This window comes from Zingiber officinale, chromosome 6B, assembly GCF_018446385.1.
Source record: "Zingiber officinale cultivar Zhangliang chromosome 6B, Zo_v1.1, whole genome shotgun sequence".
Lineage (NCBI taxonomy): Eukaryota > Viridiplantae > Streptophyta > Magnoliopsida > Zingiberales > Zingiberaceae > Zingiber > Zingiber officinale.
The window spans coordinates 75,270,670-75,297,123 of NC_055996.1; the positions used below are offsets into that span (position 1 = coordinate 75,270,670).

Below are 26,454 nucleotides of genomic sequence, written 5' to 3' on the forward strand. Positions count from 1 at the left end.
CTTTGAGAAGTGTGTCGATCGTCGATTAGAGAGAGCGCAGCAGAAGGTGATCAAAGAGGGGTTGTGAGGAGATTTGGTCGAGCAGTAGAGAACGTTCAGAGGTTGGGATTTGGTTCGTGAAAGAGTTCGAGGAGGTTCCGTGAGGTTATCTTCTCAGCGACAGCAGCAGCGACGTCTTCGGCGGTTCTTCGGCGATTTCTTCGGGAGGTCACTGTGAGTGGTTACCGTATTGTTTTATTACTGTTTCATGCTCTCAAAAGACCAACAAGAATACCAGTGAAATTTGGGAGACCTGAATTACCCTAGGCACTAGGCACTAGGCACAAACATCGCCTAATCTAAGAAATTAGATTAAATAGCATATGAGTAGGATCGACAAAAACCCTATATGGATTCTTCTAATTCTCTATAAAAAGAAATATGACCAAGAGTAGTTCGAATGTATATAGAATGGATTTCTTTTGTTATACTTCCTACTATTAGATAATGCTCATAAATCTCATGCTAAGTACCTAAAGATTCATATATATTGAACTTCGATGGAAACTTCTCTTGAACCAATGGCATGTTCATCTCGTCTCCATCGGAGCCACAAAGGATTATCTAAACTGATTCTTTTCTATCGATAAGCTCCAAGTGCATTATAGGAACTAGAAAAATAGGGTTCTTTTTCCCTCATATACCTATAGTTATTATTATGATTATCAACTATTTTTTTTTAGTTTCCACTATTATATGAATTATACCTATTTGCAAATACCTCGACGATTTCTGATTGTTAATAAATAGAGTCCAATAAGCTTGTCTTGAGTTGGTACAGAAATAGGATCCTCGATAGCTGGAGACAAGAGATTCATATGAGAAAACATAAGTAAACGAGCCTCCTCTTGAGCTTCCAAAGATAAAGATACATGAACAATCATTTGATCCCCATCAAAGTCTGCATTGAAACCCTTACAAACTAATGGGTGTAAACAAATAGCCCTCCCTTCCACTAAAATAGGTTGGAATGCTTGTATGCCTAATTTGTGCAGGGTGGTGCTCTATTCAATAATACAGGATGCCCCTGCATAACTTCTTGAAGTATTTCCCATACAATAGGTTCTTTTTCCCGAATTTTACTTTTGGCAATTCCTATGTTAGACGCAGCATGTTGTCTGATTAGACCACGAATTTCAAATGTTTGTAAAAGCTCTATTGCTCTTTCTCGAGGTAATCTACACTGATGTAATGAAAGCGAAGGATCCACGACAATAACGGAACGTCCCAAATAATTAACACGTTTACCAAACAGAGTTTCACAAAATCTTCCTTCTTTACCTTCAATTATATCTAAAAATGACTTGTAAACTTTATTGTGACCATCCCTCATTGGTTGTCCACGAATCTCATTATCAAGAAGTGTATCCACGACCTCTTGTACCAATTTTTCTTGACACATTAGCAATTCACTTGGTGTAGATCTACTTGTTGCTAATAAATCGGTAAGAGTACTATTCCGATAAATAACTCGTCCCCACATAGAAAAATTGGGATATCGATTTTTTACTTTAGGCATTGTATGGAAGGGAAGAGGGATGCCTTTGTTTCATGCTGCAATTCAAAATGCATTATGTGATAATTCACATTTTATGAATATGTTATATTCAATTTAGTTAAATCAGTAATTAACTTTAAAATGAATATAACATAGTACAAGCATATTCTGAACGTGAATGATTAACCAAAAAATAAAAAGAACAAAAAGTTATTCTGAATTCTTAGAATATATATATATATATATATATATATATATTTTAAGAATTTAGAATAACTTTTTATTCTTTTAAAGATTTTTTTTGTTTTATGTAGGATTTTTATGTGGGACCACATTGTTCACAAAATTTTAGGTCTTCTAATTTCCAAAGCACAAATTCCACTTTTTATGGGTCCAGAGATTCTTTCACAAAACAATCCATCTTTTTTCAGTTTATTGGTCTTATAATGAAACATATAGGGCTTTGTCACCTTTCCAACTATCTCTCCATTAAGTAAGATTTTATTGGCCCAAGCCTTTATTTGTTGAGGAGAAACTAGGTCAATTCGAAGTTGTTGATGTTTATACCGGTCAATCATAGAATAAAAATTATGATTCATTCAGATCAAGCTTCCTTCCTATTAATCTAGAAGTTCTTCTCAGATACAAGGAAATGATTTAGTTCTATAACTAAAGATCGTAGTTCTCGAACAAGCAATCGAAAAGATTCTGGAGCATCTTCTGAGTTAGATACTCTTCCTCCAAGGATTGTAGCACCAAGTATTTCTTGACGAGCTCTAATATGAACAGATTTATAAGTAAGCATCTCTTGTAAAATATGAGCAACACCAAATCCCTCTAAAGCCCAAACTTCCATTTCTCCTACTCATTGCCCCCTTGCTTTGCCCTTCCTCTAAGCGGTTGTTGTGTAACAAGTGGGTAATGTCCACTAGAGCGTCGATGGATTTTATCATCAACTTAATGAATTAATTTTGAAATATAGGACTTTCCTATTAAGATTGTCGGTGCAGCGGGGCCGGCAAGAGGGGGTGAATTGCCTGCAAAATAAAAGTATACCCTCCTCAATTCTTTCAACTCAAACAGTGCAATAGTAATAAAGTAACTTAACAGAAATAAAGAAAAAGAACTCAGCAATTTACTTGATTACAACCAAGAAGGTTGTTAATCCAAGACAGTAGGAAAAGCGCAGTAAGATCTCCTTCTCTGAAGGCTTTTATACTTTAGAAGCTTAGAACTATTGCTAGGAATGACTACATAGTTGATTACTTGAATGAATGAATATTTCCTAGCTCCAGGGGCCTTTATATAGCTCCTGGAAAGTCTATCCTGAGGGTTCAAGGTGCCTCCAACAAGGTCCAAGGCGCCTCTAACCAAGTCAGCGGATAAAACTTTATCCGCGCTCAAACGATCACTTTTGACCAGATGAAGGCGCCTTCATCATGTCTTGAAGGCGCCTTCAAGGTGAAGGCGCCTTCAAGCTATGATGAAGGCGCCTTTAGCAATGTTTCCAGCACACTTGCTTCTTTGCTTCAACTTCTGAAGTTTCGTTCTTTTGGGCGATTCCGGTCAACCGGAATAGGACTCACCCGAACCCAATTTCCAGCCTTCTCCTCGAGCAGGCTTCCGTCACGACTTTACGTCCCTCGAACGTCGAGCACGTTCTTCTCGCCCACCGGTGTACTCTTCCGCAGGTCTCTCGTCCTTCGGACGCATCGAGCCCGTCGGCTCCCTTCCCGTGTCGTCCTTCTCGCTAGCTGCATCTTCCGCTCGACTTCCTGTGCTCCTAAGCTCCTGCACACTTAGACACAGGATCAAAAAATAAATAAGACCTAACTAACTTGGTTGATCACATCAAGACAACCATGGGGTCCAACAATCTCCCCCTTTTTGATGTGCATCAACCCAAGTTTAAGTTAGGGTAAAAACAACCAAATAGTAATTTTAAGAAAATTACTAAACTAATATTTTAAGCACATAAGTTGCAATAATAGAATTTGCATAAGTTTTTTAAAAAAATAATTTTCCTAACTCCCCGTAATCTTGTTGTCTAACTCTCCCCCTTTGATCACAGTAAAAACGAGAAAAAATTTCTAAGGCATGTAAAACAACTTTCTAAGAATTTTGAAAGAATTTTCTATGTCAAAACTTAGGCAAGAAAAGGAGATTTCTAATTTAGTTCAAATTTCAGAGGAAATTTTTAACTTAGGCGAAAAAAATAGTATGGAGAATTTTCCTAAAAAATTTCTGCAAGAAAATTTTTGTTGAATTAAAAAGATGTTAAAGAAAAACTTTCTAAAGCATTATTTAATTTCAATTTTAATGCTTTACCAAAAAGTTAATTAAACATTTTATTTCAATATTTTGGTTTCCAGGTCGTGGCGAGGCACTAGACCTTCTTGGTTATTGGAGCAACAACCACTTCCTTAGACAAAACCTTAAAAGAAATTATAATATTTAATTTTCTCACTGTAAGCCCGAACTTGAGAAAAATTTAGTCTAGAAATGATTTTGAAACCCAGTAAAGGTTCCTTCCTACAGGGTTATTTAAAAACTTAGGGGGTACATAGTTTCTAGGAACTTTCCTAAGTTGTCCCTGATGTTTTTTAATGTACCAATTTAATTTTCCATAAGTCCTTAGTTTTAATTTTGGAAAGTTATTTAAGTATGCATGATTTTTCAATTTTTCAATTTCAATTTTTAGTTTTTCATTTTCTAAATTTAAATTATCATACATTTCTAGTGGGCATGCTTTTGCTAAGTTCAATTTCAATTCAGCATTTTCTTTCTCTAATTTTGCTAGATCTTTCGTAAGTAATTAGATAAATTGAAAGGACTGATTAGGAGTGAGATCGCGTACCTTACTTACCTTGCTTGGTGATGCTCCCCCTTCGTCGCAGCTTTCTTCTCCTTCTGAGGTTCCTCCCCCTTCATCTATGCTCATCTCTGAGCTTGAGTCATCTTCGAAGAGATGGTTGGCCATCAGTGTTAATCCTGAGAAGGCTTTGACTTCTGATTCGGAGGACGTAGAATCGTCCCAAGTGGCCTTCAGGATTTTGTGCTTGGAGGAATTTGACTTGTACTTTACCTTCTCTTTATCTTTTGTCTTTGGCTTTATCTTTGGGCAGTCATCCTTGATGTGCCCTTCTTCGTTGCAATTGTAGCACCTGATTGTCCTTCTATTGCATTGATGCTTCTTCGACTGCGATTTAAATTTATTAGTTTTAAGAAATTTATTGAAACGTCTTACCAGTAGTGTTGCTTCGGTTTCGTCGATAGACGCTTCGGAGTCGGGATCGTCCTTTTCGGCTTGTAGGGCAATGTTGAGGTTAAACTTCTCTACTTGTTTAGGCTCTGCAAGTCTAGACTCGTGAAGTTCGAAGGTAGAAAATAAACTTTCTAAGCTACTTACCTAAAGTCCTTAAAGATGTAGTAAGCATCTACTAAGGACGCCCATTCTGGGGTCCTTGGGAAGGCGTTTAGTGCATATCGGATGGAATCTCGGTTTGTTACCGTTTCGTCGAGATTTGTCAGTTGCGTTATCAGCTCCTTGATCCTCACTTAGAGTTGCGCAACCTTCTCGTCGTTGTTCATCCGGAGATTTGTTAGTTGTGTCAGGAGGACGTCGCGCCTTGCTAGCTTTGCTTCTAAGGTGCCCTCGTGGAGCTCCAGGAATTTATCCCAGAGGTCTTTGGCGGAGTCGTAGCTTCCGATCCGACTTACCTCCTGGGGCGGCAGAACACTGAGCAGGTGAAATTCTGCCTTTCCGCTGGCCACGCAATCAGCCTGCTCATTCTTCGTCCAGTTGCATTCTTCTTTGTCTTTTGGCGCTGCATATCCATACTTCATTATTAAGAGTATATCAAATTCAGTTTTAAAAAATACCTTCATTTTTAGCTTCCATGTAGCGAAGTTTCCGTCGAACTTCGGGGGATGAATGTTAGTTCCGACCATCGTCTTGATCTTTGTGCTTCAGTTGATGGTTAGTCCTTCTGATGTGGTCGGGCTCTAATACCACTTGTCGGTGCAGCGGGGCCGATAAGAGGGGGGTGAATTGCCTGCAAAACAAAAGTATACCCTCCTTAATTCTTTCAACTCAAACAGTGCAATAGTAATAAAGTAGCTTAACAGAAATAAAGAAAAAAAACTCAGCAATTTACTTGGTTACAACCAAGAAGGTTGTTAATCCAAGGCAGTAGGAAAAGCGCAATAAGATCTCCTTCTCTGAAGGTGGAGAAGCCTTTTACACTTTGGAAGCTTAGAATTATTGCTAGGAATGACTACAGAGTTGATTGCTTGAATGAATGAATATTTCCTAGCTCTAGGGGCCTTTATATAGCTCCAGAAAATCTATCCCGAGGGTCCAAGGCGCCTCTAACAAGGTCCAAGGCGCCTCTAACCAAGTCAGCGGATAAAACTTTATCCACGCTCAAACGGTCACTTTTGACCAGATGAAGGCGCCTTGAGCAGTGTTTCCAGTACACTTGCTTCTTTGCTTCAACTTCCGAAGTTCCGTTCTTTTGAGTGATTCCGACCAACCGGAATAGGGCTCACCCGAACCCAATTTCCGGCCTTCTCCTCGAGCAGGCTTCCATCCCGGCTTTACGTCCCTCGAACGTCGTGCACATTCTTCTCATCCACCGGTGTACTCTTCCACGGCTCTCTCGTCCTTCGGACGCACCGAGCCTGTCGGCTCCCTTCCCGTGCCGTCTTTCTCACTAGCTGCGTCTTCCGCTCGACTTCCTGTGCTCCTAAGCTCCTGCACACTTAGACACAGGGATCAAAAAACAAACAGGACATAACTAACTTGGTTGATCATATCAAAACAACCACGGGGTCCAACAAAGACAAGTTGTTTGAAAGGATCATGTTCTTCCATCAAATATTCTGCTTTTTCTTGGATATTGTAGTTTAAATACCCATGGATTTTTTGTTTGCTTACTGGCTTCATATAATTCAGAAAACACTAGTTTTCTCAAAGTCTCTTGCTCATATCTCTCATCAAAAGATGTTATTCTATAATGTCTTTTTAACAGATCTCCCACTAACCCAAGCGAATATTCAAATATCTGTCCCATATTCATTCGTGATGGTACTCCTAATGGGATGAAAATCATATCTGTTGGTTGCTATTCGGAAAACCTAACGGTTCCACTGTACAAAAATTTTGTACAAAGGTCTGAACCTTTCCTAGCTACCATGTGTTCTTTTAAATTAAACTTGGATCGCCTGCGGAACTTAACACGTTTGATCCAAAGTTTAATTTACTTGTTCTTTTAGGTTTAGACTTGGATCTCCTGCGGAACTTAACACGTTCGATCCAAATCACCTAGGTTATTAATTCTATTAAATATTAATTTCCAGAATTGACTTCCAGGACTGCATGGCGAGGCACATGGCCTTCTTGGATATGGAAACAACCACCACCGCCCAAGCAAAGCCTTTTAAGGAAAGCTAATATTTAATTTCCTTAAATAACTTTAGGTCAACCAAAAAGAACAATCAAATCACAAGGAAAATAAAAATAAAAGAACACAACATCGAAAACTAATTCGAAATACTAGAATCGCATGCCTCTTGTATTTGGTATTTTTACATGAAGATAAAACTAGTATGATGCGGGAATTAAATACTAGTATACCTTTTCTTTTGCAAGCAAAAACCTCTAGGTCTTCTACCGTATTCCTCTTCTAACCTCGGACGTTGTGTGGGCAACGATCTTCCGAGATGAGATACCACCAAAGCACCTTCTTCTTCTCCTTGCAAGGTTCGGCCACAACAAGAGCACCTCCAAGGAAGAAGAGATTCCATCAACCAAGCTCCAAGGGATGCAAGCTTTCTCTCCTTCTTCTCCAAGCTAGAATCCGGCCACCACTTGATCTCCAAGAGTGAAGGGAGTTTCGGCCACAAAGATGGAGAGAAGAGAAAGGGAAGTGCCGGCCACACCAAGGAAGAAAAGAGGGAGAAAATAATAGAGGTTGTTTATGTTGAAGGCACCTCTACCCCTCTTTTATAATCCTTGGTTTTGGCAAATAAGCGAATTTAAATAAAAATTTCCTTAATTCTTTTGCCATGAAAAAAAAATATTTTAATTAAAACAATTTTCTTTTTTCAATTACAATGGCCGGCCACCTCTTTCCCCAAAACAAGGATAGTTTTAATTAAAACAATAATTAAAACTTCCTAATTTATTTCCGAAAATTTATAAAAAATTCTCCAATAATTTTTATCCCTTCATGATTGGTTAATAAAAAGAAAATTTTAAAAATTAAAATCATTCTCTTAAACATGTGGATAATTTCCAAAAAGGAAAGTTATCTCTAAAAATTAAAATCTCCTTTCAATGTACAAATAAGGAAAGATATTAAATCTTTTCTTAATCTTTTGTAGAAACTAATAAAAGAGAATTTTTAATTTTTAAACTTTCTTTTAAATCATGAACATGATTAAAAGGAAAGTTTTTACTAAAATTAAAATCGACCTTTTAATCTACAAATAAGGAAAGAGATTTAGCTCTTCTCTTAATCTTTTGTAGAATCTTATAAAAGGAAAGATTTAAATTTTTAAACTCTCTTTTAAATCATGTTATCCACATAAGAAAAAAAATTTAAAATTAAAATTCCTATTTATTTTAATAGGGTCGGCCACCTAAGCTTGAGTTCAAGCTAGGGCCGGCCACATGAACCAAGCCATGGCCGGCCCTAGCTTGGTCTCCAAGCTAGCTTGGCCGGCCCCTATAGGATGGGTAAGAAGGTGGGTATAGGTGAGTATAGTACTCTATAATTAAGAGGCTACAATAGGGACTGAGAGGAGGAATTGGTTTTGGTCTCCCGATAAAATTAAGCATCCCGTGTTCGCCCCGAACACACAACTTAATTTTATCAATAATAATTCATTCCACTAGAGAACTATTATTGAACTACCGCACCAATCCCAAATTACATTTTGGGCTCCTTATTATGAGTGTGTTAGTCTCCCTGTGTTTAAGATGTCAAATGTCTACTAATTAAGTGAGTTACTGACAACTCATTTAATTAATATCTTAGTCCAAGAGTAGTACCACTAAACCTTATCATCATGTCGGACTAAATCCACCTGCAGGGTTTAACATGACAATCCTTATGAGCTTCTCTTGGGGACATTCTCAACCTAGATTACTAGAACACAGTTTCCTTCTATAATCAACAACACACACTATAAGTGATATCATTTCCCAACTTATCGGACTTATTGATTTATCGAACTAAATCTCACCCATTGATAAATTAAAGAAATAAATATCAAATATATGTGATTGTTATTATATTAGGATTAAGAGCACACACTTCCATAATAACTGAGGTCTTTGTTCCTTTATAAAGTCAGTATAAAAGAAACGACCTCTAATGGTCCTACTCAATACACTCTAAGTGTACTAGTATAATTATATAGTTAAGATAAACTAATACCTAATTACACTACGACCTTCCAATGGTTTGTTCCTTTTTATCTTGGTCGTGAGCTACTGTTTATAATTTATAAGGTACTGATAACATTATCCTCTATGTGTGACATCACACACCATGTTATCTACAATATAAATTAATTGAACAACTACATTTATCATAAATGTAGATATTTGACCAATGTGATTCTTATTTCTAGATAAATATTTATACCAAAAGCTAGACTTTTAGTATACATCCTAACAATATCAACATGTGTTCTATCTTGCAAATAAGGCATATCTTGTCTAGGCAAAATTTAAAAATTGATACCTTTATTCCCATGTCTTCCAGTTACTTTATCACCTACTTTAATTTCACGTTTCTGTGAAATATAAACACGAATCATTTCTAAATTATAACTGGAACCTCCCTTTTCCGAATCCATCTCATGCCAATAACGCGCCCTCTTCCGTCTATAGATAGTTTTAGAGAAATTTCTTTTATAGTAGATACCTGAATGTCAAGAATAACTCTTAATAATCTATCCTTTGTAAATCAAGAAACTGAAGTTGACTATCATATAGAAGGATAATTCCTTGATTTTACTAAAATTCGATCCTTACTCATTTTTATAAATCTGTATAACCAATTTGGCTGCCTGGGCAAGGGAAGGGCTATCATCGGAGCAATAGGAAAGGGCTATTCATGAATTGCTTTGATAAATTCTCTGATAACGTGATTGTGGGATAGCTTGACTACTATTGATGGGTTTAATTTTGTAATATATAGATTAATGGGCAGAAATTTTTTTTTTTTTTTAAAAAAAAGCACTGCTTTTTATTACATAGAAAAAATTGGAAGGACGACCTAAATTAGATAAATCATTAAAAACACACTTATTTTTCAAAAATAAAAATAAAAAGTCTCCTATTAAATATTCTATCTTTAAAATATTCTTATTTTTAATATTATTGTATTAATTATGATTAACTACAACTACGTATAAAAGTTACTTGACTAATTTGTTATGCTACGACTACATTGTATAAAAAATACTTAGGCTACGTTTGGTTGGGTGTAATATAATCTAACTTGTAATGTAATCAAATTTATAATGTAATGTAATGTAATCTTGATTACATTACTACGTTTGGAAATGTAATGTATGTAATATTTAATTACAAGGATGATTACATTCTTTTGTTTGGTATCTATTATTTATTATCGGGAATGTAATTTGTATTATTATAAAATGACAAAAATGTCCTACGACCTCTACTGACAGTCGCTGCACTTCTGCCGGAGCTTGCGGTAGCTACCGACCACCGCCGTCGGCCGCCGACCATCACCGCCGTCGACCGCCGACCATCACCGCCGCCCGCCGGTCGGCGGTCGGCGGCCGGCGGCGGCGGTCGGCGGCGGCGGCGGGGGGCGGGGGCCGACGGTGGACTAAGGGTATATTCGGTATTTAAATTTTGGTGGGACGGTGACCTCGTAATGTAATCGGATTACATAGCATTTGTTTTGTAATCCAGATTACAAAACTTCACTACATTTTGTAATCCAGATTACATTACATTACAAGTTTAAAAGTGAAACAAACAAAATAATCTGCCTTGTAATGTAATCAAGATTACATTACAAGGCAGATTACGTCCTACCAAACACAGCCTTAATGAATTTGTTACACTACACTCTAGGCATGCATGCCTAGGGTGCACAACTGAGTGGGTCCCGTCCATTCAGTCATGCACCCGATGCATACTTGCCTGGGGTGCAGTGTAACAAAGCCCTGCTACTAGATAACTATTATAATATATAACATTTAAATGAATTGATAAATAATATTTTGGTATAATAATGATATGATAGAGAAAATCAGCACCACGTGACATTATCAAATCAAAAGTCAAGTTGAGCTAAATATCAAAGTCAATATTTGACTAGGTATGGTCAAGATAAGCTTGGGTCAAGTCAAGCTAAGGTCAAGTCTGGACAAATTGAGTTCTTGTCAAGTCAACCCCTCATAGAAGACCTCAAGTCAATTATGTCTGAGTTGTATAGTTTGGTTCGCCCAAATTTAAACTCTATTTCAACTTGGCAATTGGTGAAGCGCCAAGGGACACGGTTGTCAAAGCGTCAATCACCAAAAGAGGTGTCTCTTGGCAAGGAAAGGAAGATGTGTGACCTTTGAGAATAAGAGTCATCCTTTCACTTTTTATTTAAAGGAAAACATTTGCATTATCAAGCCAAGTAATTTTCATAACTCTCCATACTTTTCTTCATTCATATTCTCCACCTTTTCTCTTAAGTCTAACTTGAGTGTCAGAGATTTTGCCAAGGTTTGCCTTGACTCCCCTTCTAATCTCTTCGTTGAGTCTTTTTAGACCTTCATTCAAAGGATCTCCTTGCTACTCGGCATTCCGAAAGTCGACCTAAAGGAAGTCGGTCTACTTAAAACAAGCTCGACCAGAAGAAAGTAGGTTTACTAAAGCCTGACTTACAAAAAGCCCAACTTAAAGAAAAAAAGTAGATCCGTCACCTTTATGGTCCCCTAGTGTCTGCCCCATTGATATGGAAGAAGGTAAATATAGGTGCACAGGTGTCTCCCACCATTTACGCTACACGCTAAGGGCAAGCCTAACTTGAAGAAAGCCTGACTTGAAAGAAGTCAGTTTACTGAAGCTCGACTTGAAGAAAGCTTGACCTAAGGAAGTCAGCCTTATCAAAGGCAGACCTGACAAGAAGCAACCTAACTTGTATCTGTTGGTGTGATTTGCACTAACGGTCTAACTTAGGTTTTGATGAATAACAAGTGAGTTAAGTTAGGTGCCTTTGTGATCTAAGTGCTTTACTAAGAGTGCAGGAATTGACGAGTCTAGAGGACCAAACACCAGGCTGAAATCTAGCTAGTTCTGCAAGACCAGATAGCTGATGCAAAGTCCAAATAGGTCAACGGGCTGACCTGATATTTGGCAGGAAGTCCGATAGACAACCGACAAAAGTCTAGTTGGGTCTGCGAACCTATCAACTGCATGAAGACTTGGTGGATAGTGAGACTAGTCAACCGCCTGTAAATTGGTAAGTGAAGGTAAGTCACTAGAGAAGAGTATCTCGATGAGGACACGTCCCGGTTACGGAACAGTAGGTGTCGGTCTAGTTTAGGTCCATTTCGGATCCCTAAACTGATATCTTAACTAGATCCTGATCTCAGGAGAGGCAGAGTCTAATTACTACTCAGTATCATTATACTAATAATTGTCTTGCATGTTATTATTTAATATATGAGACTAACATATTTTGTAGGGCAAGAAGAGCATAAAAAATCTCGAGTAAACAGTACCCGAAGCGCCTTCCAGGGGATGGAAGGCGCCTTCAAGCAATGGAAGACACCTTGGCAGTGTTCATAGAAGGCCCCTTCAATGTATAGAAGACGCCTTCCGCAGGATAGGAATCAGTCCTCGTCGCGGATAAGGGCCAGTTTGTTCGGCATCAAATTTGTCGAGTTGGAGGCGTCTTCAAGGCCTTTAAAGGCGCCTTCCACAGCCCTTATAAGGGCTTCTCGATCTAAGCTTCTACAATAACTTCCATGCAAGCTTCTACACATCCATTTGAGGTTCTAACCGCTCCGGCTTCCTGCTACAATTCTTCTACGACGCTGCTAGACTCGTCTACTATTAAGAAGCTACCCAAACACCGAGCTTAAGTCGACCATATTGAAAGAGTCTTTGGTAATCTTTTCATTTGTGTACTTAATTACTGCAAAAGGACAAATGTAGTGTGTTGCACTTGTTCCAAATTCTTTGTACTCAATTTCCTCTTTCGGAGGTACCGAAAGAGGTATTTTAGTGAATTACCCTCGATAGGTCCGCGGGACCTGGGTCTTAGAGTAGGAGTCGTTGAAGGCTCCAAACCAAGTAAAATCGAACGCGTGCTCTTTTACTTGCTTTTCTATTTTGCTTTCTTACTTAGTTTTCCACTGTGCACTCTATTTTTGAAAACGAAAAAGACTTATTTTTAAAAATCACGTGATTCACCTCCCCTCTCACATGTAACTCGATCCAGCAAGTGGTATCAGAGCGGGTTCTGCTCTAAATTGGTGCAACCATCAATCAAGCCAGAGGGAAATTGTTTCAGTTTTGGATTTCAGTCTTTCGTATTTTATTTAAATTGGTAAAAGTTTATCTCTTTAAATAATTCCTTCTCGTTCAATTTTTACTCGAAGTTGGTGTAACACCAATCTAGTTCCTCGATATCTCTTTCTTAAAACTTTGCTAATCCAAAATCAAGTCTTGATACCTTCTTCTAGTTTTCTATTTCAGTTCTAAATGGCCCAAAACAAAGGATGCAACACCGTTCATCCACCACTTTTCAATGGTGATGATTTTTCATATTGGAAAAAGCGGATGAAGGTGTACCTGAAGACTGACTTCGACCAATACTTCAGCATCACCAAAGGATACAAGGCACCCGTCGACAACGTCGGAATTCCAATGGACCTAGAAAATTGGAATCCAAAAATGAAGAAGAAGGCCCAGATTGACTTGAAGGCTCTCAACACAATCCAGTGTGGATTAACAAAGGAGGAGCTAAACCCTGTCAGCTTATACGAAAACGCAAAGGAGCTATGAGACAAGCTCATAGAACTACACGAATGAACCAACGATGCAAAGGTAACAAAAAGAGACTTATTTTTAAAAAAAATTAACATTAAAATGTAGACAGGAGAATTTACCAGTCAATTGCACGCGAGGATAAAAGACATCCTCAACAAACTCTACATAATCGAACATCAGATGGAGAACCGAGATCTGATCAGGTATACTCTAAATATATTTCCTCAAAATGCAATGTGGGCATCCATCGTGGTAGTCTACAAAATTTTAAGAAATTTATCTAAATTAAAGTTAAATGAACTTTTCTATGAATTAGAACTGCAATGCCAAACTTGAGAAAGGTATTGCTCTTATTGCAGGATTGTCAAAAGATAAATCCAAATCTAAACCAAAACCAGAAGATGAGTCTGGCCCAGACTCAGATGATGAGGAACACCTAGTAAACCTAGTAAGGAAGATATTTACTAGGAGAAAGAAGGACTTCACTAAAAGGGATCTGCAGAAGATCAAATCTACTCCCAACAACAAGACATATGTTACATGCTTTGGATGCAATAAGAAGGGGCATTACAGGAACGACTACCCAAATCTCAAGAAGAAGAAAGCCCTCAAGGCACTTGGGGCAAATCATCCACGGAGGAATCAGATGGCGACGAACCGAAGCACACCGACTACTTCGCACTGATGGCTTACGAACTAGAATCGGAAAGTGAATCGGAAGACGGGTCCGAACCTTAATCAAGCCATGAGTCCGCACTCATTTCCGAAGGTTCCGATGAGGTACAGTCTACTCTTAGCAATTTTTTTTAAAAAATCATTGCATGTTTACATAAAAAATTAACTATGTCTGAAAATAAAATAAATGAACTAAATATGGAAAATAAAATACTTAACAATCAACTAAAATCTATCTCAATGATCGAGTGGATTCAACCTGAAATCCCGACTCAAGTTGTAAAACTTGAGGAGGACAATTCTAGATTGAAAAGTGAAATACTTGAACTAAAAGAACTAGAAAAATTCACAACTAGATCCAAGTACCTTGATATGATACTTGGATCACAAAAAGTTGTGTACAATAAGTTCAGACTCGGATATAAGTCTAGCTCAACTAACAAAATATTTATAACTTTAATCAATCAAAATAAAACTCAAACCAAAGTCTGGGTTCCGAAAGCGTGTCTAACCATGCAAGTAGAAATCAATCAATGCTACGTACCTAAAAATAAAATACACTATCTAAAACCAAATAAAACAAGTAACTCAACCTCAATCTCAAAGTTAAACCCACTAAACTAAATTCAATCAAATCAAACAAAACAATAACCATACCTAAATTAAATAAAAACAAAATTAATCAAAACCCAAGCTATAACCAAGTCTACTACAATTATAAAATAAATTGACACAAAACCTAAATCCAAATTCTAACAATTCAGGGGAAGGCTCCAAACTAGCTGACACCTCCAAAATCAATAACTTACCCGGGTAGGTAATTAGGACTAGTCTAAATAGAAACAAAAGTTTAACTTGATAAATGATATTGGTGAAGTTTTGGATGATAGTAGGTTAGGAAAACTCTGTCTATGCATGTCTAGGAAGATATGACTTCGACCTGGTACATTTGGTTTAGTGGAACTAACTAAAGCTACCCCTTACGAATCCTAACTAGTTAGACCAGAGTTTTGTATTAAGTTCTAGATAGGATTATTTAGAAAATTTCGAAAGTATGATCACTCTAATGATGTCCAGGTGACTCACCACAACTTAGAAGTTTATTCAAAGAATATATATTTGTTAAACCCAAAGCTAAACTTGAATCTAATACAAAGTTAAATCAAACCCTGAAATCCAACTTAACTCATCTTACAAAATTATAGATTTCCCTGATTGAAAATATAAATTGGGCGAGATAATTAAGGATCTTAAATTTAAATCAAATCAAATCAAATCAAATTAAAAATTAAAACAAATTAAATTAAATTAAATTAAAAATTAAAATCAAAATCAAAATTAAAATTAAAATTAAAAATTAAAATCAAAATAAAATTAAATTTAAATTAAATTAATCTCAAATTAAAATTAAAATTAAAATTAAAATCAAATTTAAATTAAATTAATATAAAATTTAAATTAAAATTAATAAACTTAACTCAAATTCCTAACTTAATCAATCTTCAACTAATTTCCTTCCTCTTGGCTTAAGTTAATTTTTAAACAACTCAATTAAAATTATAAATTAAAGTGAATAAAATTAACAATAACTCCCACCTTCTGTAGGAAACCAAATGGATATTGGACAGTGATTGCTCTAAACACATGACTGGGGATCACACTAAGTTCACTCAACTAACTTACAAAAGTCTAGGAACTGTTACCTTTGGAAACAACGACAAACTAAAGGTAATTGGGATAGGTAATATCGAACTCAAAACTAACTTTATTGTTAAAAAAGTGTTGTTGGTTGATAATTTTAAATACAATCTACTTAGCATTAGTGGGCTATGTAATTCTGGATATAAGATTAGATTTTTCTCATCTGAATGCTTAATAAGCACATAGTTAACCCTAACATAAATCTAAAAGAGTTTAGGAAAGATAATATATATGCAATCAACCTAAGCATCTCTTCACTTAAATGTCACTTGACACAGAAAGAAGAAACCTAGTTATGGCATAGAAGAATGTCACACATAAACTTTAGAAATCTAATAAAATTAAATGGCTTAGTTAGAAGCTTACCTAAACTATCTAACTTAGAGTCAACAATCTGTAATGTTTGTCAACAAGGAAAGCAAACTAAATCAACTCACAAATCAATAAATTAAACTTCAACAAATTTAATACTAGAATTGTTGCACCTAGGCCTATTTGACTCCCATGAAATCAAATCAATAAGTGGAAATCTTTACTGTCTAGTAATAATATATGATTAATTAAAATTAAAATTCTTTTAAATTTAATTATGAAGGGATTTTAAAGGAAATTTTATTTTTTAAAATTTTCAAAGACAAATAAGGAAGTTTAATTGTTGATTAAAATTGGCTTATTTGTTCTCCATGAGGTGGCCGGCCACAATTCAATTAATTAGGAAAATTTATTTATTTTTTCTTAATTAATTGTTGTTAAGGAAATTAAGGAAATTTTATTGTAATTAAATTTCCTAATTTACCAAGGCTAAGGAATATAAAAGAAGGGGTGGGGGTGCCTTCAAGGAGAACAACTTCTATTATTTCTCTCCCTCTCTTATTCCTTGGTGTGGCCGACCATCCTCTCTTTTCCTCTTCCTCTTTGTGGTGGCCGAACCTCTCTCTCTCCCCTTGGAGCTCTCGTGGTGGCCGGATACTACTTGGAGAAGAAGAAGAAGAAGAAGAAGAAGGAGAGAAAGCTAGCATCTCTTGGAGCTTGGTTGGTGTTTTAATTTTCTTCCTTGGTGAAGCTTCCTTATTGTGGCCGAACCTAGCTTGGAGGAGAAGAAGGTGGTTGGTGGTTTCTCATCTCGGAAGATCGTTGCCCACACAACGTCCGAGGTTAGAAGAGGAATACAGTAGAAGATCAAGAGGTCTTTCTAGAAGGTATAACTAGTAGTTTTTCCTTTTCCGCATCATACTAGTTATTTATGGAAATAATACCAAATACAAGAGGCTTACGTTCTAGTATTTCGAATATGTTTTTCGAAGTTATGTTCTTTTGTTTTATTTTTCCTTGTGATTTGATTGTTATTTTCGGTTAACCTAAAGTTATTTTAGGAAATTAAATATTAGATTTCTATAAAAAGTTTTGTCTAGTCGGTGGTGGTTGCTCCCATATCCAAGAAGGCCATGTGCCTCACCACGTCAGTACTGGGAACCAATTATGGAAATTAATATTTAATAGAATTAATAACTTAAGGTGATTTTGGTTGAACGTGTTAAGTTCCGCAGGAGATCCAAGTCAAAACCTAAAAGAACAAATAGATTAAGTTTTGGATCAAACGTGTTAAGTTCCGCAGGCGATCCAAAATTTAATTTAAAAGAACACATGGTAGCTAGGAAAAGGTTTGTTGGAGTGTATACTGAAAGCCTAAGCTTTTGTAAACATTTATGTTAAATAAAGAATCACATTTGGTCAATTTATCTACATTTTATTGTAATTGTTCAATTAATTTATATTGTAGATAACATAGTATGTGGTGTCACATATAGAAGATGATGTTATCAGTACCTTATAAATTATAAACAGTAGCTCACGACCAAAATGGAAAGGAACAAACCATTGGAAGGTCGTAGTGTAATTAGGAATTAGTTTATCTTGACTATATAATTACACTAGTACACTTAGAGTGTATTGAGTAGGATCATTTGAGGTTATTTTTTTTATACTGACTTTATAAAGGAACAAATACCTCAGTTATTATGGAAGTGTGTGCTCTTAATCCTAATATAATAATAAGCATATATATTTGATATTTATTTCTTTAATTTATCAATGGGTGAGATTTAGTTCGATGAATCAATAAACCCGATAAGTTGGGAAATGATATCACTTATAGTGTGTGTTGTTGATTATAGAAGGAAACTGTGTCCTAGAGATACTAGGTTGATAATGTCCCCAAGAGGAGCTCATAAGGATTGTCATGTTAAACCCTGCAGGTGGACTTAGTCCGACATGACGATAAGGTTGAGTGGTACTACTCTTGGACTTAGATATTAATTAAATGAGCTGTCAGTAACTCACTTAATTAGTGGACATTCGATATCTTAAACACAGGGAGACTAACACACTCATAATAAGAAGGAGCCCAAAAATATAATTTGGGATTGGTGCGGTAGTTCAATAATAGTTCTCTAGTGGAATGAATTATTATTGATAAAATTAAGTTGTGTGTTCGGGGCGAACACGGGATGCTTAATTTTATCGGGAGACCAAAACCAATTCCTCCTCTCGGTCATTATTGTAGCCTCTTATTTATAAAGTATTATACCCACCTATACCCACCTTCTATACCCACCTAAAGGGGGCCGGCCAAGCTAGCTTGGAATCAAGCTAGGGTCGGCCTAAGCATGGTTTAGGGTGGCCGGCCCTAGCTTGAACCCAAGCTAGAGGGGGCCGGCCATAATTAAATTAAAAAGAATTTTAATTTTTATTATGCGGAAGATAAAATTTATTACAGAGAATTAAAATTAAAATATCTCTCTTTAAAGAATCTACAAAAGATTAAAAGAAAGAGATTAGATCTCTTTCCTTATTTGTAGATTGGAAAGATATTTTATTTTTTTCTCTTTGAAAAGTATTCACATGATTGAAAATTAAAATTATAGAAATTTCTTTTTATCAACCATGAAGGGATTTTAAAGGAATTTTATTTTTTAAAATTTCCAAATACAAATAAGGAAGTTTTAATTGTTGATTAAAATTGGCTTATTTGTTCTCCATGAGGTGGCCGGCCACAATTCAATTAATTAGGAAATTTTATTTATTTTTTATTAATTAATTGTTGTTAAGGAAATTAAGGAAATTTTATTGTAATTAAATTTCCTAATTTACCAAGGCTAAGGAATATAAAAGAAGGGGTGGGGTGCCTTCAAGGAGAACAACTTCTATTATTTCTCTCCCTCTCTTATTCCTTGGTGTGGCCGGCCATCCTCTCTTTTCCTCTTCCTCTTTGTGGTGGCCAAACCTCTCTCTCTCCCCTTGGAGCTCTCGTGGTGGCCGGATACTACTTGGAGAAGAAGAAGAAGAAGAAGGAGAGAAAACTAGCATCTCTTGGAGCTTGGTTGGTGTTTTAATTTTCTTCCTTGGTGAAGCTTCCTTATTGTGGCCGAACCTAGCTTGGAGGAGAAGAAGGTGGTTGGTGGTTTCTCATCTCGGAAGATCGTTGCCCACACAACGTCCGAGGTTAGAAGAGGAATATGGTAGAAGATCAAGAGGTCTTTCTAGAAGGTATAACTAGTAGTTTTTCCTTTTCCGCATCATACTAGTTATTTATGGAAATAATACCAAATACAAGAGGCTTACGTTCTAGTATTTCGAATATGTTTTTCGAAGTTATGTTCTTTTGTTTTATTTTTCCTTGTGATTTGATTGTTCTTTTCTGTTAACCTAAAGTTATTTTAGGAAATTAAATATTAGATTTCTATAAAAGGTTTTGTCTAGTCGGTGGTGGTTGCTCCCATATCCAAGAAGGTCATGTGCCTCGCCATGTCAGTACTGGGAACCAATTATGAAAATTAATATTTAATGGAATTAATAACTTAAGGTGATTTGGGTCGAACGTGTTAAGTTCCGCAGGAGATCCAAGTCAAAACCTAAAAGAAAAAATAGATTAAGTTTTGAATCAAACGTGTTAAGTTCCGCAGACGATCCAAAATTTAATTTAAAAGAACACATGGTAGCTAGGAAAAGGTTCAGACCTTTGTACAAAATTTTTGTACAGTGGAACCTCTAGGCTTTCCGAGTAGCAACCAACAGATCACACTAAGTTCACTCAACTAACTTACAAAAGTCTAGGAACTGTTACCTTTGGAAACAACGACAAACTAAAGGTAATTGGGATAGGTAATATCGAACTCAAAACTAACTTTATTGTTAAAAAAGTGTTGTTGGTTGATAATTTTAAATACAATCTACTTAGCATTAGTGGGCTATGTAATTGTGGATATAAGATTAGATTTTTCTCATATGAATGCTTAATAAGCACATAATTAACCCTAACATAAATCTAAAAGAGTTTAGGAAAGATAATATATATGCAATCAACCTAAGCATCTCTTCACTTAAATGTCACTTGACACAGAAAGAAGAAACCTAGTTATGGCATAGAAGAATGTCACACATAAACTTTAGAAATCTAATAAAATTAAATGGCTTAGTTAGAAGCTTACCTAAACTATCTAACTTAGAGTCAACAATCTGTAATGTTTGTCAACAAGGAAAGCAAACTAAATCAACTCACAAATCAATAAATTAAACTTCAACAAATTTAATACTAGAATTGTTGCACCTAGGCCTATTTGACTCCCATGAAATCAAATCAATAAGTGGAAATCTTTACTGTCTAGTAATAATATATGATTACTTAAAATTCACTTGGGTAAAATTTTAAAAAAATAAAGATGAGACATTTAAAGCTTTCAGTAACTTTTGCAAATAAACTAAAAATGAAAATGACCAAAAAATCAAACGAATTAGAAGTGACAATAGAGGTGGATTTAGGAATCACAATTTCAATATATTTTGTCTAGAAAACGACTACCATCATAAATTTTCGTGCCCTAAAACTCCCCAACAAAATGGAATAGTTGAAAGAAAAATAGAACCCTACTTAAAGCCTCTAGGACAATGCTAAATGAATATCAACTTCCTAAATACTTTTGGGCAAAAGCTATTAGTACAACATGTTATGTACAAAATAGAACTACAATAAATAAAAATTATAATAAGACTTTATTTGAACTTTACTATAATAAAATACCAAATATCAGTTACTTTAAAGTGTTTGGATGCCCAGTGTACATACTAAATATAAGAGAATACTTAGGAAAATTGATCTAAAAAGTAGAAAATAGAATTTTTGTAGGGTACTCATTAAACAGTAGAGGTTAAAAGTATATAACAAAAATACACTAAGAATTAAAGAAACCATAAATGTAAAGTTAAAAGAATTTAACCTTAACCTAGAACAAATCCATATTCAACCAATTGACTTTATTAGAGGTAGCACAGGTTAAGGGGGAGTAAGTGAAAATCTAAGTCTAGAACGTGAAGAAGAACATTAACCATAAGAAAATGAACAATCTAGAACCATAAGGATTAACCCAAACCATCCACTTGAACAAATAATTGGTGACCTAGATCTAAGAGCCCAAACTAGATCACCTTTTAGAAACCTAAGCTAAATAGTCTTAATTTCTAACATTGAACCCAAAATAATAGATGAATCATTAAGTAACCGAGATTGGACCCTAGCCATGCAAAAGGAACTGGCCCAATTTGAAAAAAATGAAGTGTGAGATCTAGTTCCATTACCAGAACATAAAAAGGTAATAGAAACAAAATGAGTTTTTAGAAACAAACTAAATGAAAAAGGGAAAGTTGTTAGAAATAAGGCCAGATTAGAAGCAAAAGGATTCAGCCAAATTGAGGAACTTGACTACGATGAAACTTATGCCCCTGTTGCCAGACTCATATCAATTAGAATGTTATTAAGCTATGCAGCACATAAGGGTTTTAAATTATATCAAATGAATGTAAAGTCAGCCTTTCTAAATGGATTAATTAAAGAAGAGGTATATGTAGGTCAATTCCTAGGGTTTGAGAACTTAGAACACCCTAATTATGTGTTCAAATTAAAGAAAGCCCAGTATGATTTGAAACAGGCTCCCAGAGCTTGGTATGAAAGGTTGACCACATACTTAATCTCAAAAGGTTTCAAACAAGGTCAAGTAGACCAAACTCTCTTCATAAAAATAATTAATCAAGATTTCTTTATAGCTGAAGTCTATGTAGACGATATAATATTTAGTTCAACTAATTCAAAACTTCTACAAGAATTCATAACATTAATGGAGCAAGAATTTGAAATAAGTCTAGTAGGACAACTAACATTCTTCCTAAGTCTACAAATTAAATAAACAAATGAAGAAAACTATGTTTATCAGCAAAAACATACACTTGAATTACTTAAGAAGTTTAGAATGGAAAACTCTAAAGACATTAAGACTCCAATGGCCTCCAATGTAAACCTAGACAGCGACCCAAATGGAAAACATATAAACCTCAAATATTACAGAAGTGTCATAGGAAGCCTACTGTATCTAACTACCAGTCGACTAGATATTTTATTTGCAGTCGGTATGTATGCTAAGTACCAAACTTACGCCAAAGAATCACACTTGGTCAATGTTAAAAGAATATTTAGATACTTAAAAGGTACGTCCAATGTAGGAATGTGGTACCCTAGAATGACTAATTTTGAACTTATAAGGTACTCTAACTCAGATTATGCCGGCTGGAAACTCGATAGGAAAAGTACAAGTAATGGTTGTCAACTACTTGGATCATCACTTATCAGCTGGTTTATTAGAAACTAACACTGTGTTGCTTTATCTACTATTGAGACCAAATATATAGCAATAGGAGAATGTGTTGCAATACAAAAGTGTTAATTGATAATATTAGCTCAATCAACCTAACAAAAAAATCCAGTATATCATTCCAGAACTAAACACATTGAAATTAAGCACCACTTTATCAGAGATCATGTCACTAATGGAGATATTGAACTCAATTACATAGAGTACTATTGGATCGAAACGTGCTAGAGGGGGGTGTGAATAGCGCTCGTGGCTTTCACTTTTTGGTTTAAAACTATCGAGTAAATGCAGGGAAAATTAAAAGAAAGCATCGCAAGAAAGACACACCAAGTACGCAGGTTGATTTTACTTGGTTCGGAGCCTAGGGCGACTCCTACTCCAAGGCCCACACTCGTTGAGCGTTTACTTTGAGCAATTCACTATCAGTTCAAAAATCTTACAAAAGAATATTACAATTTAGAATGCTGTAAAGAAATTATACCGACTACAAAGGAATCATAAAATAGAAGCTTCAGGTCATCGGAATGTTGTTACGACTTTGCCGGATCATCTCGTTAGCAGTGCGCTGAAGAAGGATTGTCAAAACTGTGTTCTCCTTTGCTGCTACTCGAGACAGGCTTAAATAAGCCGTTGAAGGCGCCTTCAAGCCCCTTGAGGGCGCCTCCATCACCGGCGGATTCGCAGCGTGGATGAGCTTTGACTCCTTCGTAGCCTATCCACTTAAGGGTGCCTCCAATTCCATGGAGGGTGCTTCAAGGCCGTCTAAGACGCCTCAGCACTCCATGAGGGAGCCTCTAGCTCTGCTGCACGCACTCCCCAGCTCTTACACCCGACGCCTCCAAGCTCCATGGAGGGCGCCTCGGGTACTATTCATCGGAGGCAAATCAAGCTATCTTGTCCCTGCAAGATATGTTAGTCCCAAAATACCAAGCATACCCTGTAACACAAAGTTAGCACATAATAATAACATAAATATGAATATCTGACAGTCACCAAACCATTCGGTTCTGACTTTGGATTTTCGACCGGAAACCCTAGGTTGAACCGACGTCGACTGTTCCCTCAGCGGGGAACACATCCTCACCTACTCCACTCAGGAGAGTATATGTGTTGCTAGTTCAATCTTCCAGATCGACTGGGCTTTTGCTCAGCGCCCGAGTCTTCAGGTCTTTCCGCTGGGCGTCCGCTCCACGACTCACCCAAACTTTCCACCCGACCCTAGGTTGAACCGACGTCGACTGTTCCCTCAGCGGGGAACACATCCTCACCTACTCCACTCAGGAGAGTATATGTGTTGCTAGTTCAATCTTCCAGATCGACTGGGCTTTTGCTCAGCGCCCGAGTCTTCAGGTCTTTCCGCTGGGCGTCCGCTCCACGACTCACCCAAACTTTCCACCCGATCCACGACACCGGGATTTTCACCTAGAGTTTCCGACTCTAGGACTTTTTCTTGAAGACCTCGACCCGCCAAGGCTTTTCGCCTAGAGTTACCACCCCCTAGGATTTTCTGCCTACCTAACCGCAGTTAGGAATTTTACCTAAGATGCCTTAGGACTTTCCTGTAAACTCATTCAAACACATTAGATCACAAATAACCTTAACTTTGAATCCTTTGCCATTATCAAAACTCAGGTTCGATCGTCGGATGCTTCCCGCATCAACAATCTCCCCCTTTTTGATTATGACAACAAAAATTCAAAGTTAAGTAAAAAGATATAAAGAATAATGCTAAAAACATTTAAAGAACAGCGCAAGCATAATTGAATAAAAGCGTAAGTATAAATAACTTTAAGTGAGCATAAGCATAAATAACTTTAAGCGAGCATAAAGTTAACAACTCGCCCTTAATAACTGCTCCCCTTTGTAGAATTTTCTTTATACTTGACTTTTTGGATTTGAATTTTCTTATACTATACTCTCCCCCTTTACCATATATCAAAAACTTTGTGAGGGAAGGAATAAAAAAATGGTGTTTTACAATATGTTGCTAAAAAATTGATTTTTTAACAAATTGACTAAGTTTAAGAGTGATAAAAGTTTAGCTTATAAAAACTTAGCTTTTTTTTAAATTTGAGAAGAGAACCTTTAGCTAAAACTAATTAATTTAGTTTACTAGGAGGTTGAATAAATACTTAAAACATTTTGATAAACACTTAGCTTTTAGAACAAATTTTCTTGTAAGAATTTTTAGCTAAGTTAAGGAAACAAACCACAAAGTTTAATAGGATAGTTTAAAAATAATCTGTTGTTGGAAAGTACTTAACTTTTAGAAAAAGAACTTTTCCTTTTTTTTTAAATGTTTTGCTGAAAAACTAAGTTTGGAAAGTAGTTTATCTAAGGGAAAGTTTATTAACTTTGAAAAGTAACTTAGCTAAATCTGAGTTTAAAAAAACTTTAAGAATATCTAAAAAGAATATTTTTGAAAAAAAAACTTTAGGGTTTCAAAAAGAAAATTTTGAAGAGTAGTTAGCTTAAATAGTATCAATTTATATAACTTTAGCTAAGTCTACTTTCACTTAGAACCAAAAATAGTAGGACAACTAAAAAAACTTAGTTTTCTTTTCCACAGTCCTAAAGTCCAAGCATGAGTAATTAAAAATTCAAACTAAATACCTAGTTTCCTTAGCCAAATGTCTAACAATTAGCTACTAGCTGCTTACCTAAAAGGTAATAGCTTTTACTTGGTTAGTCAAGTTAAGTCAGTGATCCAGTTAGATTTGACTAAGATGGGATAACTTAACTTGATTAATGCAAATATGGTATTTATTGCTCAGACTTACTGTGATGCACAGATATAAGCATTCTGAAGTCTAGACAGTATTCTATGCATCTCACACCATTCTAAGTGTTTTCATACACAAACAAGGTAATCCTAGTGTGCTTGTGAGATGCTATGGCTGAAATCTAGGGGTACATACTTTCTAGGGGGAAATTACCTAGGCTAAATCCAAAATTTTGAAAAACTAATAAAAATTGAAATTTTGAAAAATATTTTTCCTAAGATTTTAAAAACTAAGTAAAACAACATAAATCATTTTAAAAGTAAGTTCTATTCTACTAAGCACATTCTTATTTGTCTTCTAAGTGCACTAAACTCAAGTTCAGGTAAGGATTTTATGAAAATGTCGGCCAAGTTTAACTTGGATGCAACATAGTTGAGTACCATGTCACCTTTAGTGACATGATCCCTTATAAAGTGGTGTTTTACTTCTATATGTTTAGTCCTTGAGTGGTGAATTGAGTTCTTGGTTAGATTGATTGAACTTATGTTATCAATTGAAATTTTTATATTTTGGTATTCTAGTTGATAGTTTTTTAGGGTATGCATCATCCATAATAGTTGAGATGCACATTCTCCTAGGATTATGTACTCAGCTTTAGTAGTGGATAAAGCAACGCAATGTTGCTTTCTGCTTGACCAACTTATTAGGTATTGATCTAGAAATTGACAGCTACCACTTGTGCTCTTTCTATATAGTTTGCACTCGACATAGTCTGAGTCAAAATAGTCGATTAGGTCAAAGGTACAAGTTCGAGGATACCAAAGTCCTACATTTAGGGTTCCCTTAATATACTTAAGTATTCTTTTAACATTTGTTAGGTGTGACTCTTTTGCACAAGATTAATATTTTGCACACATACCTACTGCAAATAGAATGTCTGGTCGACTTGCAGTTAGGTAGAGTAGACTTCCTATCGCACTTCGATAGTATTTTAAGTCTATTAGTTTTCCTTCTAAATCAGAGTCAATTTTAACATTTGTAGCCATTGGAGTACTTATAATTTTTGAATTTTTCATTCCA

At 35.8% G+C, this 26,454-nt stretch overlaps 1 pseudogene; it reads right to left on the reverse strand.

The window, feature by feature from the left end:
* Window positions 1-351: 351 nt before the first annotated feature.
* LOC121991125 lies at window positions 352-1,522 on the reverse strand (annotated as a pseudogene).
* Window positions 1,523-26,454: the final 24,932 nt, after the last annotated feature.